The 15809-nt window shown below is 37.2% G+C and overlaps 1 protein-coding gene and 1 pseudogene across 4 annotated transcripts in view; one reads left to right on the forward strand and one right to left on the reverse strand.

Moving 5' to 3' along the window:
- The window catches only part of ELAPOR2 (endosome-lysosome associated apoptosis and autophagy regulator family member 2), a 155189-nt gene that overhangs the window by 92213 nt on the left and 47167 nt on the right, over nucleotides 1-15809 (reverse strand). The gene's annotated exons all lie outside the window — the stretch shown is intronic.
- LOC118610937 lies at nucleotides 2922-3040 on the forward strand (annotated as a pseudogene).

Consider the following 15809-nt stretch of genomic DNA (forward strand, 5'->3'; position numbering starts at 1 on the left):
AACTGAACTAGGAAGGTTACAGAGTCAGGAACATCAGCACAGAAAATGGAAGGAAAGACATCTTACTGAAAACAGAAGGCATATGGACAGCTACATAGTGAATGATGAAATCCACCTCAGAGACGCTTGCTCATTCACACTGAAACCCAAGCCCAGCCAACTCCCACTTGAACCACCACCCCAAAGACTTGCACAGCCACATTTCTGCTCTCCCAAAGGAGCCTTCAGTGGATGTGATGCCTCAAATTAGAAGCATTACCCATATCATTTCAACTGATTTTTGCATCTTCTTACCACAGAATTGAGATTAGCTGGAAAGTAACCTTTACCCACAATACGATTGTTATTTTTATTAATAACACTAACAACATTTGCATAATCCTATAAGCTTTCCAAAATAATTTTCATAACATTATCCTACTTTCATTGATCCACAGCATCGCCCTACACTGTAGGCAAGTGTCTTACCTCCGTCCTCATGGCCACTGACATATTTTAATCACCACTTTCTGCTGCCTGGGTGACGACCACCAACAGCCTAACTGGCATGCCTCTTCTGCTCTTGCCCCCATTCATGACACTGCAGCCAGTTCTAATTATGTCATCCCTGCTCAAAACCCTACAACAATGTCCAATTGGCCTGAGGATAAAGTCAATAATTTTAGCATAGCATAAAAGACCTTTCTTGATTCATTCTCCATCTGCTTCTTCAAGTTTCATTTCTCAATTTCTTCACATATGAAATATTGAAATAATGGGATCAAATATGCTATACTCTCTCCAGTCTCCAGGCCCTGACTTTTTCTCTGCCTGGAAGCTCTCTCTGCTCATACCTTGTAATAACATAAGGAAATCTGTATAACAACAAAGCCCTCTCTTTCAGGCCCATATCTGACATTTGCAGGGCAAGGGCAAGAGTATAAATACTCCCATCCTCTTCTATACCCACCTCACACCCCAAACAGCCTCCTCACAAACAAGTGGTGGCGCCAGCAGCACATCCAAGGTCGGTCAGAGACCCTCCCACAATAACACAGTCTACGGTCAGAAGGCTAGACCTGGGAAAAGCCCATGAAGACCCTGCAAACAGACCTGGACCTTTTAAGAATGTAATTCAAAGTCATGCCACCTACAGCATGGCATAAAAGGGTGAGGGGAAGGGGGACACAACCTCCAGGTGGGCACATCTCCTTGGCCTGCAGACTGCAAAGCAAGAGGAAGAACACAGCTGGAAGAAGACCAAAGTGGGGCCCTTTACAGCAGAGACCAAGGTAGGGGCCCCTCTAGGCCAGTCCGAAGAAGATACTGATCTCTATCATAAAACATCTAAACAAAAGATATTTACCACTTCATAACACAGAACTTCCTATGACAGGGTAGGCAGAGTCAGTCTACCTCTTAATAGGTTCTTTGGTGGGGAGGTCTGTGTGTGTGTGAGTGCGTGCGTGCACCTAATCCAAATTAAAACTGTAAAATAGTCTGTAAAAGCCCAACTTTCCAAGAGTGGAAAAAAACAAGTCTTTGAAAATCTACCTGTTATGACTAATTACATATGGTTGCAAGCTTATCTGTGTGTGTGTATATATATATATATAAATATATATATATATAAACTATACATTTTTCTATAGGAAATCAGGCTGAATGTGAAAAGATATCTTTACTTCTGTAAATTTGAGCAACTACTTACTATTTAATAGGCACCAGGAGGAATTGCATCAAAAGTTTCAGAAATGTATTAAATATACCCTGTGACAAAGCAATTCTACTTTCACTTCTAGGACCATAACCCAAGAAATCATAATAAGTTCGTATCATAACATTATTTAAAATACTAAACACTTAAAAACAATCTAAATGTACAACAATAAAGGACTGGTTAATAAATTATTGTGTACTCATGATAAAATTTTATATAGTCTGTTCTAAAATGATGTCAATGCCACATTTGATGACAAAGATATTTATGACATATTTAAGCAATATAAAAGTTATAAAACAATATGTCTGAACTCTTTTAAGTGTATAAGGTGAGTGTAGTGTGTAATCAATACACGTAAACATGACTATAGGTGTGTGTAAAAAAAGACTGAGAGTAGTGAATTGAGTGTTGAACATAGAGAATTTTATTTTCTCTTTTATCATTTTATATTTTCTATAGTTAAAATGTTTTACTTCTCCTAAGTTCAGGTAGTTGCTTTACCAACACATAAAAAAAAAAAGTGTTCATATTTCTCCTGACTTCAGAAAAAAGTACCTCGTAGGACTTATCACTGAAGGACTATTCCATTAACAATGCATTAGCACCTCTCTAGATTAGTTTCTCTGAAGGGTGTCGTCAATCATCTTGCAAGGCTTTCGGGGTAAAGGTCACGAGATATCTCTGGGTCAGAAAAGACCCAGAGCCTAAGTACTGTGAGAACAGGCAGATAAAAGCCTTCTTCTGCCACAAAGTGATGAAAAAACTGGGACTAATCAAATGGGAGGAAGAGAACAAGGACAAAACACTTTGCTGACTTCATAATTTGGCTCAGGAAAGACAATCCAGCTAAGCCGCTGGCAGAGTCCACACTGAAAAGATTTATAAAATACGATTTAAAGTCAAAAGCTAATAATCATCAATGCTTCCACTTGAAATAGAGCTTTACTTGTAAAGAGTGTCTACAGTAACACCATAGGTGATATGTGGTTCTGAAAATTTTGACATCCAAATCATGTTTTTGCTTGTAAATTTTGTGAGCTAAATAAAAACAGGCTAGTTATTTAAGTTCCTTAACACTGAATGGACCTCATAAGAATCTTTCAAATTAACAAATTTTTTAAATAGTATAATCCTAATAACATCTATTGTCATAACCACACTCGTAGAAAACCACTTAAAATATCTATTAGAAGATTTTCTTTTTATTCAGAAAGAACAAGTCTTTGGCCATTCTACCCTGAACAAGCCCGATTCTATCTGATCTCAGAAGCTAAGCAGGGTTGGGCCTGGTTAGTACTTGGATGGGAGACCACCTAAGAAGACCAGGTGCTATAGGTGTAAAAAATGAAAAAATAATAATAAGGGATTGTCAGTTGACAAGGTCCTTGCAATCTGTGAGGTCAACCAAGGGTTGCCTCTCCTAAAAGATAAAAAATAAAAATAAAAAATTAAAAAAATAAAAAGAATAGATACATGCTGTTCTTGTCTAGCTTGCATCTTTTTTCACTTCTTCGGTTAACAGCTTGCTTCTTGCCCTCATTACCCTTTGGAGAACTTTCTAAGATGCCATGTAATTCTGATTGGGGAGTCAATCACAGGATGCCAGGCCTTAATATGGACATGTCACCTGGCCAATTTCAGTAAACTACTCACTGGTGTCAGCCAAGATGGAGCCTCCCTTTTCCACACAGCGCAAAATACAAAAAGCAAGACTCTGCAGAATCAATACCAGCAGGTGAACTGGGGTAGAAAGTCAAAACTTGAATAACAATGGTAGTGAATTTGCTGTTTACTTTCTTCCTTTATCGCCTGGCTTTGAGTTGAAGGTGCAAGGTGCGCCAAATCAGGAAACTGTCCTGCAAAAACTCCAAGATAATCCTATCTTTCTGGCCAAAGGACCAAGAAAAGCCCTCTCTGTTAGCTGGATAATGGTGAAGGGGAAACCAGATGTTTCTTTTTTTTTCTCCTTTTCCCTTCCAGCCCTGCTCTGAGTCCAGTGCTGGTTGTACAGCTGCACTGATGGCACCACAGTGATGTGAGCACCTGACACCCCACGAGAAAACCTGTCTCTCTGGACAAAGGAACTGGAGCAAGGGTCCCCGCTGTGCAGAGTTCAGGAGAAAAAAAAAAAGCCTTTTTGTTCTTTTTCTCCCTTCTTTCTCCCGTCACCTCACCCCAGGTAGAACTGCCAAAAACCATGTAGGCTAAAACTTTGCAGTAATCCATCTTTCTGACCAAAGGAAATATAAAAAGGAGTCCCTGAGAAAATATCCCAGAGTGATGGAGAAGGGAATCTAGCTCTGATATGAACCAATGGGAGCCCTAGGCTCACCCTCGAGCTGGACATGTCTGGAATAGAATTAAAAATTCAAAGCACAGTCAGGGGGAACTTGACTACAGTACAAACCACCACCCTCGTGCCTTGAATATCTCAAGCAAGGGCAGAGGACTCCTCCCATCCTCAACAAACAATACCAAAAGTTTTGAAAGCTGAATTAACACTAGAATCACCAGATCTATACTCTGGTGATTTAGTTAACCAGGTCAACTGCCTACTAAAATAAACAAAAAACTCTACAGAGGATTTAAAAAGAACCAGTCTCACAACATAATATTTAAAAATTGAGATGTAACTGACATACAACATTATATCTGTTTCAGGTACACAATATAATGATTCACTATTTGTATACATTGTGAAATTATCACCACAACAAATAAGGTTAACATCCATCACCATACAAACACAGACTCATAAATTTTTTTCTTTCAATGAGCACTTTTAATATCTACTCACTTAGCAATTTCGAATATACAATACAGTATTATTAACTATATTCACCATGTTATACATTACATCCCCATGATTTATTTATTTTATAACTAGAAGTTTGTATCTTTTGACACCCTTCACTCATTTTACCCAACCCCCACCCTCTGCCTCTGACAACCATCAATCTGTTCTCTGTACTATAAGCTCAACAACATAATGTTTTAAATGTCCAGAATACAATCCAAATTATTTGATATACAAAAAAAAAAAAAGCCCAGGAAAATCTAACCAATACTTAAGAGAAAGACAATCACCTATGATAATCTCAAAATGCGCAGATACTAAAATTACCAAAGAATTTGTTTGTAGGCCTGAGGTCTCCAGGGCTGTCCTATATTTCAACCAATTCTTTGAACTATGCCAGAAATACATCTAATAAACACCCTGCTTTTGAGCTTAAACTGACCTGAGCTGAGTTGCTGTCGCCTGCAACCTATGAAGGTGCTGACAAATAGTTGAGATATGGAGTAATTCTATAAAACCAATTCATATACACGTATGTCTGAAATCCCAGGTTAGGTAGATGATTGTGGTGGTGATGACAGCTGCTACTCATTATTGATTAACATGTTCCAGTACTTGTGCTAAGTTCTTTACAAATATCTCAATGCTGTCCACTACCTTATAAGGTAGGGTTTTCCTAGATAAGGAAACTGGCAAAGATCTAAGTAATCTCCAATGTCAAACAGCTGACCTGTAGAACTAGGATGAGGGGACTAAGTCTCCCTAACTCCAAAGCATGTCATCATGACCATTACACTTCCCTCGTTAGATCCTGAGAAGTAATGATAAATCTGAAAAACTTCTAAGCAGAAATCAGAATAAAAATTGATGCCTCTCCACCTATCTCCAAACTTCACAGAAAGAAGAATTGGCCAGTAGTAATCTCTTTAACCCGGCCCCTCCCTGTGCTCTCAACAGCATCACACCATCCCACATCCTGGTGAACCAACGGCCTCAAAGTAAGTTTAAAAATAATTCTTCATAAGTTACTTGCTCCGAAATAGCTTTATTTTCTATTATAAACCTAAAAATTATTAAGCTTTGTCTGTTTTCCTCATATGTTGGCTTTAAAACAATATTTAATGTTTTGTTTTCTAATCACAAAGCAACACACATTCAGTGTGAAAAGTTTAGAAAACACAGAAACATACAAAGAAAATAAACACCTGCTATGTTCCCATCAACCAGCAATAACCAATAACCAGCATGCTAGTGGTTATTTCTAAGAATATTTACTTTTAAATTGAGATATCATTCATATTATCAAGTTTTTATTATGTAAGTAATAAAGAGTTGCTCTAGAGAAATGAGAAAATACAGATGACTTTCTACAGCTTTCTCTTGAATCATATTTTTAAAAGCAATATACAACACTTCTAATGAAAAAACGAAACAAACATTTTTGTCGTCATGAAATATCATACACTTCTCTGTACCTAGGAATGAAAGGTACAGAGACAAAATATAAAAGGCAGACAGGTTCAAAATTATAAAGCCTGTATGCTTTACTCTTTCCCCCAGTACTTATTATGGGCATCTTAGTGGGGAAAAAAAAAATCTTCTCAGTGCTCTCTCACACTTTTCTCTATGATACAACTCAAAAATGCTAAGCAGACAGATTATTCACAAGTCAAAGAAAGAGACTGAGATGAACTTGATTCTAGTCTCAGCATCACCATTTTTCCAGGTGCCTTAAGAAAGCCACCTGACATGTCTACGTCTCAATTTTCTTGTCTATCAGTACTAAAATTGTAGTATCTTCCCCCCTTATCCTGTAGGAATATAAGAATAAGTTAACTGAAATCATTATACAGATATGAGATGATCATTCATACAAGAGATATAGTAATTTTTAGGTTTGTTTGCCAGGAAACAATGAATTATTATATTTCTGGCCACATACTATACTAGGCACTAGAAAATAAGGATTGTAACCTTTTTGCTCATTGCAATTTACAGAAATGGTTCACATATAGTTTCTGCTTTGATCTTCATGGCAGCAACATGAGGGAAGTAGCACCTCATTTCTTCAATTCTAAGATGCAGACTTGAAGATTTCTAAAATGCATTCCAAAGAAACTTGACTCTAGCTACACAGAATGACATAACGGCCACAGCCTGTGCCTGTGCAAACTTAACAACAGGTCAACTATTCATTCATTTAATTATCAGTTGAGTTATCTGTATCCCAAGAGTTGAATTTTAGCTTTATTTGTTGCTTACAACATCTAGGGGGCAGAGGGCAGGGGGGCTTATACAATGATGTGGCATAGAAATCAAAAGTGAATGTGTGTAAGAGGCCACCTCTCCCAGTAATGCAATTAGAGGGGTAGAAGTTTCTGATTCCCTGGACAGACCACCAAAGTTTAACAGCCAGAACAGAACCACTTCATGCATCTTTAAGGGCTGTCACTGAGATATTATTTGCCAAACACTTCTTAATAACTCCAAAGAGATAGTGTTTAATTACAAGCAACAAAATCAGTAATATAACCTAGTAGGTAAGTAGGGATATTTATAAAACAAAGCTCAAATCATTTACATTAGGAAATATGAATTAAAAAAAAGATAGGGAGCACAAGGCCACAGGCTAGCCTTAACTATGTGACATTCTAAAACTAAGTGATTAAGAATAGACAGTTCACCTATGAAAAACAAGGGTTTGACTGCACAGGTCCACTTACACATGGATTTTTTTCAATAAACATACAGTCAGACCTCCATATCCCCAGGTTTCGCACCAGCAGGTCCAACAAACCTTGGATGGAAAACAGCAGGAATCCATGGATGTGGAGGGCTGACTGCATGCACTGTTTTATGTCACTTTATATAAGGGATTTGAGCATCCACAGATTTTGGTATCTGCAGAGGGAACCTGTAGCCAATACCCCGTGGATACTGAGGAACAACTGTAAGTTTTGCAGAGACAAAAGCTCATGTGTGGATTTTCAACTGTATGAGTCAGCACCCCAACCGCCACATTATTCAAGAGTCAATTGTAAATGGCAGATGCCTAAGCACTGTTGAGCCAGGACAAGAGCCAACAAAATAGAAAAGTCTTGGTGGTGAACAAAGCCAGAATGTAGAGAGAATGCAAGAGAGAGAGAATATAATAATAAAAGAAGAAAATTACAAAGACACCAGTGTCATGGAAGGCAAGATATCAGTTGTGTCATGTCACAAACCAAGATCCTGATGGCAGGTTTATTAAAGAATCATTTCACCCATTCTCAGGAACTGCTGATAATAAGGAAATAATTAAGAAGAATGTTTATGTATTTCAAGTAGTGGTATAGACTCAGTCACGGACATAGATATTAAAGAAGAATGGTACATAATTAAGTGGTTACATTTATATTATTGTTTGTTGGGGGAAAATTACTGTACATTTAACACAATAAAGATTTCTTCCACCTTTTAAAAAAGTTAATAAAACTTTGGTGCGTTCTAAAGTAAATGGTGCTTAAGAATTGAGGAAATATGGTATGAGAAATCTGAGACTCAAGATTTTTGAGATCCAGCAGCATGTATAAGGCATAGCTAGGAGCCAAAAATGGCACAGGTAAAATTCTGTCTTCACTATATCCCAGCATCTAACATTAGCAATTTACTTATTAATATGTATTATGAGTACTTCCCTCTTTTATTACTTGCTTTTAGTACTTAGCCCTTCCTATCTCAGAGGGATGCCCACTGCTTCTCAGCAGGCTTTTTGTACGTCTCTAGTCAGCTCACTTTCCTGTTCTCCTCACAAGTCTAAAATTCACATTAAAATTTTCAAGCCATATACTAAAGCTAAGTCCCTTAACTCTCAACAGATAACCTTGCATTCCACTTCAAGAAAATAAAAGCTTTCCAGGCATGAATTTCCTCAAGCTATCTCCCTTCTGTGTGTGTCTGCATACACAACCTTACTTACCTGCTTGCCTCCCTCCCTTGGGTCTCAGGTCACAATGCATGCACCCTACTTTACAAAATGAGCATCTGTTTTTCAATTTTCATCCTCTCCTCAAACTTGTTTCATTAATTATTCTGCCTCTCTCTTGCTTCTGTTTATGTCTTCCTCTCTCTCTTCTGGCTCTCCCCTAAACCTATAAATTAATCATGTCTCTCTCATTATTAACAAGAAAATATCTCCCCTGATCCTGTGTGTTGGTGATTCATAATTTACACCTCAGATCCTTTCTCTATACTTATTTACCCAAAGTTTGGCCAGAGAAGTTGATCTCTCTAGACTATATTGCTCAAGTTCCTTTGCTCTCTGGATTCTGGTTATGTTCATCCAATGGGAGAATGGAGGGAAACATCTACCTCCCGCTTTACACAACCACTGAGCTTCCATAACCAAACTCCTATCGTGCCCCTTCAGCCTCTGAGTACCAACACCTTTCTGATCTACTCCTGTTGGTCCCCAGTAATCCATTGTTGGTTCCCTTAAAATTAGTCCACATAAAAACTTACTTTATTAAATTTTTTTCAGTTGAATTTTTTGTGTGAGCTGTTTCCTGCCAGGACTCTGACTGATACATCTCATGTGTCCTTTCTATTCCTTCCCAACCATGCTTCCTAGAGAAGTCTATATTATCTTACCCAGTTGTCTCTCATTTACTCTTCTACTCCCTATGATCTGGCTTCTGCCCTCCATGAATCCCCTAAGCTTATCTCTCAAGTAGGTTATTTAGGACCAATTATGATAAGGCCTTGTCTACCTTCCAGCTATATCTCCTATCATGTGCCATTAAATCGTGCTCCAGCCATAATAAGTGCTCCTAGTTGTCTTAGGCCTCTTACAGGATCCCTTCCACCTAAAGAATCCTTCTTTGTTTCAGGCACCTGGTGAACCCCTAAGCATTGTGCAAGTCACAACTCAGGAAGCACCTCCTTTCAGGCATCCTTCCTTTACTCACCCGCCAGCCAGAATTAATTGTTCCTAACCTGCACCCCCAGTTCCTGTATACAACTCTTACGTTCATCACATTATATCATTGATTTACCTGTAATGCCATCAAATTATCTCTTTCAGAGAAGAATGGCCTCAGAGTCCCCAGAAAACAGATCTTGAGGCAAAAGCTTATGTGATAATGCTCTGTTGAGAAAGCAATTCCAGGGAAGCAGGAACAAGCAAGGAAAGTAGAGAAGAGCAAACATAAGACAGTGTGTCACTTAGCTAACCACAGCTTCCTTAGAAACCGAATGCTCAGGTTTGCTGAATGTCTTCAGAGAGGCAGTATGAAGCTATTGGATCACCAAACAACAAGTCCATAAGTTAGAAGAAAGAATTTATCTACTGACTCCCTTTTATCATTGGTCAAAGTTTAGCCACATGGGATGTTAACTCCCCACAACTTGCAGGTTGCAACAGGTGAGTGCTGAGCAGGTCCCCTGTGTTTTAGTGGCAACAGGGAAACCTTAGGACTTCAGGCAAGAGGCACATGGCATAGGCAGAAAGGTACTGTTGAGTTCTTCTGTCAAGCAACATGAGGGTCTACTCCTGACACAAGTCAGCCACAACTGTGGGAGCAGCAGAAGCTGGCTCTGGTCAGTCAGCAAGACAAGCACATGGATCTGAGGTGAGGCGCACACTGAATGTGGATCAAGAACTTAGTAGAGTTAGACATTGCTTAACAACAGGGATACATTGTGAGAAAAGTGTCATTAGATGATTTTGTCATTGTGCGAACATCGCAGAGTGCACTCACACAAACCTGGATGGTGTAGCCTACAGCACGCCTAGGCCATATGGTATATAGTCTATTGCTCTGAGGCTACAGACCTGCACAGAATGTTACTGTACTGAATACTGCAGGCAACTGTAACACAATGGTGAGTAGTTGTTTAGCTAAACATATCTACAAATAGAAAAGGTACAGTAAAAATATTGCCTAAAAGATAAAAAATAATACAATATACAGGTATCCCTGTATAGAGCACTTAGCTGTGAATAGAGCTTGAAGGACTGGAAGTTGCTCTGGGTGAGACAGCAGATAAGTGGTGAGTGACTGTGAAGGCCTAGGACATTACCACAGACTTGATACACACTGTACCTTTAGGCTACATTAAACTTATAAAACAACACAAGACTAGATTTAGCACAAGAGAAAATGATGCACTCAAGAGACATAGTAAATATGAGATGTACGAAGCTGCTGCTTTACAGCAAACTTTATATACAAGTAGAAAGAGTAAACTCTAAAAAACAAAATTAAAATGTACAGTAAATAAATAAAATAACATAGTCTTTTGTTATTATTGTTAAGTATGTACTGTACATAACTGCACGTGCTAAACTTATAACAGCTGGCACTGCAGATTTATTTACACCAGCAACACACCACAAACACAAGAGTAATGCATTGCACCACAACTTAAGACAGCTACAACGTCACTAGGTGTTAGGAATTTTTCAGCTCCATTATAATCTTATAGGCCATCCTTATAGGGGGTCTGTCACTGACTGAAATGTCATTATGTGGTGCATGACAATACAGCTGTAGAAAAATAATACGACTTGATAAATATGTGTTGACTAACTAACGAGAAAATGAAGAATTTATACCTTTGTCCAATTGAGAAATCTCATTTGAGGAGTCTAAATCTCTCAATGGAGAAGAAATCTAAATCAATTTTGATCATAGTTACCCAGCCACAGGCTTAAACTAAGCAAATATATCAGGATTAACAATTAGCTGTTTTCAACCTTAAAGCAGAAAAACTTGCTTGTGTCCACAACCTAATTTAAGTACAATCAGGTCTGTCAGAGCCCTTGATAATGATGAGTGAAAACCCATGTTCATATAACATTCATACCTTTCGCTTACTTCAATCCCCTACAGGGACCGAAGGCTAGAAGGCATCTTGAAATGTCACTTAATCCATCTCCTCCCCCATGGGCAAGATAATATAAATAAATAAATAAATAAATAAGTTTCCTTTGCAATTTCCAGAACCACTTTCAGAGCTCAAAAAGTTAGCCTCTTCCTCCTAATGCCCGAGAGCAGCACCCTCCAGCAGGGCGACCTCCACACCTAAGGGAGCTGAGCTGTGAAAAGCAGTAACTCCCGGATGCAAACCTCATCAAAATAAACTGAAAGGGGTATTCGAGATTCTTCCATAGCATCACATCATTGAATTACAACTGCCTTAATAAAGGTTTCGCAATTTTTCTTTCAATAATGGCCTATGTTAACATTTACTGTTAAGTATTTGAGCCACAGATACTATGGAAACTAACACCCTCTCAAAAAATTTTAAAAGTGAAGTTCTCTCTTAACATTTTTGTAAAATTGCTCTGCTTAAGTGTTTGATTGCCTTTGCACTGAATTTTAAGGTCATTGTTGAAAGAAACCATATATTTACAACTATGTTCTTGGCTGTAGTAATTTGTGTTTCAACCAAGAGGCAGAATTATGTATATAGTTGATAAAAGTACAGGACTCTGAAACTAGACCTGATTTGATTAATTGGCAGGTTGCTTAACATTTTGTCAACCATAAAATAGAAGAAAGGTCAGTATCTTCTTCACGGAATTGAAAATGAAATGAATTAATATATGAAAGTACTTAAGATAGCACCTGAATCAGAGTAACCACCAGAGAAGTCCTGCCACTATTAATAAAAACACTTTAAACACAGGTTTAAAAAATGCACCTGCATCAAAACAACATATTCTTGTTACATGTCTGTGTACACGTTGTCTCTATTCCTCTAGAAAATCTAAGCAACCCAAGAAAAAGATAATACTGTCTCTATCTCTATAAATATCACAAAGCCTGCCATCGAGCCTGAAACTGCACATAACTGATCCACAGTATGTATTGTGTTGCATGAAACAATGAACTAAAATATATATCGCTTACCCCAAAATAAAATTCTCTTCAAAGTTTTAAGAAAAGAGAGAAGCCTAGATGAGAAAATTTACTATTCCTTCATATATACCGCAATTAAAGTAGAAATGGACCCAACTTAATAGTTATAAAACCATTAATAACTGTAAATTAAAATGGCAAAAAATCCTTCATAGTGAGATGTTGTTAAAATAAAATGAACAAACAAAGGCTAACTAAGCAACTATTTTGTGGTTTTCATAATTAATGAACCCAAGAGACCGTAGACATTTTTTAAATATGCAATTTTAATCAATTGTGGTTTTATTTCCCTTTTAAATTATGTAGGCTATATGTTCTGGGCTCCAAATATCTTTCTGCTTAGCTGTAATAAAGAGAGTAATATATGTACATACAAAACATGAGTCTATTCAGAGATAGGAGATTCTCGCATGCTGGCTTTTGGCTACCTTACCCATAACTTGAGACAGTATGAAGCAGACGAGCTGGCAGCAGTGAGCATGATGAGTTGCAGGGGGCTATGAAGTGTTATTTTATTTCGAAGTGTTCAGTAACACTGTAAATGTAAACAAGCACACTAGAATAAACAGACCATTTCTAATGTAACATTTGCAGTAATTTAAAGTAATATTTTTGCCCTTTACATTTAATGAAAAGAAACTGCCATATGTTACTTACTATCCACATAAGCATAAATAACTAAAAAGAAATTCTGGAGGCAGAACTGATTTTCATTTATAGCTGACACTTTATCCCCCCGTGGCAATTCTAACCACCTTTTCTGATGGTTATTGTTTGTGCCTTGCTTCTTTTCCTCAACTTTTAAATGGAAAGCTCTGAGTTCTGTTCTTTAAACTGAGATCCCACAGAGCAGAAAATTTACAAATCTATTAAAAAAAATAGTGCATCCTTATTTTTGTAGAACAAAATCATAAGCCTTCAAAACCTTGATTCGGCCTTGGATAAAATTAAGAGAAAAACTCTGGCTCAAAATACTATTTTAAGAGAAGCCACACAAAGAAATAATCTTGTAAATCTCAGTTCCTTAAGAGCTCAAAGTGTTGAAATAGCTGTCGCTCTTCTCAGGGAAATAAAAAAGATGTTAAAGATTATTTTCTAAGGACGACTAGAGCCCAATGAACAAAAAGCAAAGTTAGAGAACTAGTTAGGTATGTTAATGGTCATTTCAGTTTAAATCTATATGCTCTGTGGCCCTCACCATAAAAAATTCCTTTCTCCAATGTTTGCAGAGAAGAAATAAGCCCCTCAGCCACTAACTACAAAGATTTTATGTAATCTCCTTGGACTATAACATTTAACTATACAGCATGTTATAGCCCCAAAGCTTAGAAACCTGTCATCTGTTGGAGGAAATGATCTTTGTTCCTTTCATCTATAGGATATATTTGCCATTAAAAAAATGAAATTTATTCATCTGAGCTATAAACTCACCAGTGCTGTATTAATCTATCAGTATATGTGATCATGGATAGATTTATTTATAAATGTATCATATTTAGATTTGCCATACATCATAACAGAAGGCAACCAGAACTACAGATTAAGTGCTACAGAAGTCCCAAGGACTAGCAAAGTGTGTGCACGTGGTTGACACAGAGCAAAAGCTTGGCAAGTGACTATATCAGGTGATTGGGAGAGTGATGATAATTCATTTTATAGATGAAAAAACAAGAGTTCCATGATATTAAATAACTGTTACTGAATAGCTAGTCAGTAACAGAACCAGGACAAACATTCCAAGGCACAGTACCCCCGGTTTGATATTTTGTCTAGTACTCCATATAGCTCTCTTTCCAGGAAAAAAAGGTTCTCATTTCCATATTTTCTTTTTTCTAGTGATTATCATCATACATGGGGTCAATGAGAAAAATTTACAATCTTCTACTTTCAAAACACATGCATAATATTCCTGATCATAAACACAATTACAAAATTACTGTTGATAGAAAAACATGTCCCAACTCTGTCTTGCATGTTCTCTTAAGTAAAAGCAAGCCAGAAACAAGCAGTTCAGAGTTGGCTTCGAGGTTCCATTAGGTCATGAGGCTTCTTTTTGCTTCATCCTTTTGACTTCCATCCTCAAGGTCACCTCATGACCCAATATTGCTGCTGAAGCTCCTGCCATTATATTCATATGACTGTTAGCAAAAAAACAAAAACAAAAACAAAAAACAAAAACAAAAACAAAAACAAAACAAAACAAACAAACAAAAACCTGAATAGGAGAGAATGTGTGCCCTCTCCCTTTTAAAGAGCCTTCTGAGAAATCCCACCTGACACACCTATTTATGTCTCATTTGCCAAAACATGGTACCTGGCCATAAGCTGCAAAGAAGCTTGGGAAAGAGTCTTTTAATTAAGCATGCTCTCACTAAGAAAGAGGGGATAATAAATATTGGGAGAGAACTATCTCATATGCCTTTTCCAATGTGTAAATAAAAACTATCATCAATGAAGAAAAGAGAAGGAAACTGCCGCTAAAACAGGAAGCTGACTGAAAAAAAATTAGAAATTTCTAAAATCTAGTGTTCCTAGATTTAGTTCAAGAATCTTCAGGCAGCATGAAATTCAAATAAAACAGAGATTTACCATAAGCTTTTACTAGAGAAATTAGACCCACATTATTTCCTGAGCTAAGTTCACATGGAAAAATTAGGAAAAGCAATTTTAACTAGCCCTCATAAATGTCGTCTTTCCCAGCACACAATGCCTGATCACATTAAAGGAAAAGGTGAAATTCCCCCTATTTGTGCTGCTATAGGGACAGAATTGTGTCATTCTGGAAAAAAAAACCTATCTAATGCCTTCACTGATGTTTTGATCTAAAATAATTTCAGAATGTTAAATTTTGGAAATCCTACATCAATTGGAAAGCAGCACCTGAAATGTCATGATCCTCTATCATCTTAAAAATACAACTGTAAAAACTATAGAAATTCATTGAGAATATAAATGAGATCCTATGAAATGTAGTGACTGGAACCCAGAACTGAGTTCACTTGAACTTCCACATGGTGATCCCCTGCCATGTAATATGCACTAGGAATATAACAGTGAATGAGACATGGCCCTACCCTCCAGAACAAAAGGAGGAATTTGCAGATGATGAGTTATTTCAATATACTATAACTATTAACTTCAAAAGAAAATCATGCACCTTGGTTATTAAAATAAGAGGATTCTTACTAATATTTGGAGAACAGCTAATTAGTTACTAAGAATGATAAATCTCTCATTTTAATAACTATATTTTTATATTAAATTAGAATTATACTATTGCCTCTCATTTTCTTTTACAAATCGATTGTTTATGAAAATGATCATGGATTTAAGATGGTAATAGAGTCCAAAACACTTGCCCATCATTCCCGTTTCTTAGTAACATAAGCCCTCAAAGCTGTCTCAA

Source organism: Rousettus aegyptiacus, unplaced genomic scaffold (genome assembly GCF_014176215.1).
Source record: "Rousettus aegyptiacus isolate mRouAeg1 unplaced genomic scaffold, mRouAeg1.p scaffold_m13_p_13, whole genome shotgun sequence".
Lineage (NCBI taxonomy): Eukaryota > Metazoa > Chordata > Mammalia > Chiroptera > Pteropodidae > Rousettus > Rousettus aegyptiacus.